At 37.6% G+C, this 1,921-nt stretch overlaps 1 protein-coding gene across 1 annotated transcript in view; it reads left to right on the forward strand.

Annotated features, from left to right (window-relative positions):
* tanc2a (tetratricopeptide repeat, ankyrin repeat and coiled-coil containing 2a) overlaps positions 1 to 1,921 on the forward strand; it is a 94,534-nt gene that overhangs the window by 68,570 nt on the left and 24,043 nt on the right. The gene's annotated exons all lie outside the window — the stretch shown is intronic.

Raw genomic sequence — 1,921 nt, forward strand, 5'->3', positions numbered from 1 at the left:
ATTTTCCTCTGATGACAATCTTAGAACATTGGTCGCTGGTGATTTCGTAACCGATCATCCTGCAGTGTGTGGTGTGTTGGGAGCTTAACGCTGAATGTGACAGGAAGCCAATCAGAAAGCCAGATTCTCTTCCTGCTTTCTGAGGGGAAATTACGGAGGGGAATCCCAAACAGCTGACACGGTGGAAAACAACATTAATATTTATTCAACATTTTGTGCAAAGAACATAGAAATGACAAAGAGAGGAGTTGGAGCCAAATTGCTACTGCAGTTGATAAACCCGGTAAGTTTTCAGCTGTTCTTCGTTAACGTGACATAAATAGGTTATAATGATTTTCACTCATTCAGAACTTTACGCTGACTCTCCACATGCATCACAGGTAGATTCTAGTAAAGCATTGATTAATGCCTGGTTTTAAAACCAGGCACCGGGCGGGGCAGGGGGTGGTTTAACATTAAATACACCCTTCTCAACAGGCGAGGGAGCACTTCCTCTGTCTATAATCACATATTTCAATGACTTGAAACCATTCCTCCCTCCCTGGCACCTCAAGGCCCGGGCCCCCATCCGGCCCGTTTGGGGGGCAGTAGCCCCCCAACCCCCCCGTAGCTCCGCGCCTGTGTCAGATGACGGAAAAAGTTGAAGTATCGTTTCTGCTTCAGCATGGAGTATCAGTTTAAGCAGAGAGGTAATGAAATACAACAGACACTGACAAGCCTCTGCGTCTGCCTTTCTCTGAAGAACTACTGAGCGGGAGGAGACAGCCAGGTGAGGAAAAACTGTTCTTATCTATCGATTCGGTATTTTTATCATACAGACATTAGGCTGTTGTTGATATGCTATTAGCTAGCTGCTAGCTAACGACTTTGCTAGCAAAGCAAGATAACTAAAAAGCTTCTTCCTGTATCGTTAATGATATCAGTCATTCTTCAGTGTCGCTTATGCAATACGGAGCACATCTCCTGTCCAAAACCGATCATCTCCATTATGGACATATGTCTTCTAATTTCCTTTGCTGCATAATGTACATTGCATTTATTCTAGCGTTAGGTAAATGCACCTTGAAGGAGAATAGCACTTAAATAAAAGTCCAACAAGGACATTCATTTAGAATTAAAAATAACTCACTCTGAACTACCATGATAGATAAAAGTGTGTCATTAATGAAGGGGAAAAAAACTCAATCCAGACTTTAAGTAAGTGTAGGGTAAGTTAATTTATTTTCCCCAATTATTCAATGAAAAAAGAAACTAACCTCAGTAAAATAAAATTGTAATCAAAACTTTTGGAAATGTAATGATTCTTTTTAAAAAAAAAACAAAAAAAAACAAACAAAAAAAAACGTTTTAACTTTTTGGTAAAACTTTATGGGGTGTGCATAAGACTGACTTGACACTGTCATAAATATGACATAACACCTGTCATGAACATGAACTAGTCTTTATGAATGTCTATGACTGTTGTCATGAAGTGACATTCGGTAAATAATGACACTTTTAATGCAAAGTTGCTCTAAATGTTGCATTGAAAGTCCATTAAAAAATGCCAACTTTGTATTAAGTTGACATTTTTAAAAGTGCATTAAGTGTCATTTTTACTGAATGACACTTCATGACAACTGTCATAAACATTTATAAAGACTCGTTCATGTTCATGACATGTGTGTCATGTTTATGACAGTGTCAAGTCAGTCTTATGCACACCCCTTCAAATAAAGTGTTACCAACTTTTTTAAAAATTAAATAACTTTTTTTTCTCGTGAACTTAAGTTATTTGCCAAACATAAACTTTTATTTACATACATCAGAAATCTTTTGTTGCAATTTTAGGCCCCACCCACAACGTTATGTGAGAATCACAAGCAAAACTTTGAGACACAAACAAAAAAACTTAGAATAGCAAGAAAATATTTCTGACATG

Source organism: Poecilia formosa, unplaced genomic scaffold (assembly GCF_000485575.1).
Source record: "Poecilia formosa unplaced genomic scaffold, Poecilia_formosa-5.1.2 Scaffold176, whole genome shotgun sequence".
Lineage (NCBI taxonomy): Eukaryota > Metazoa > Chordata > Actinopteri > Cyprinodontiformes > Poeciliidae > Poecilia > Poecilia formosa.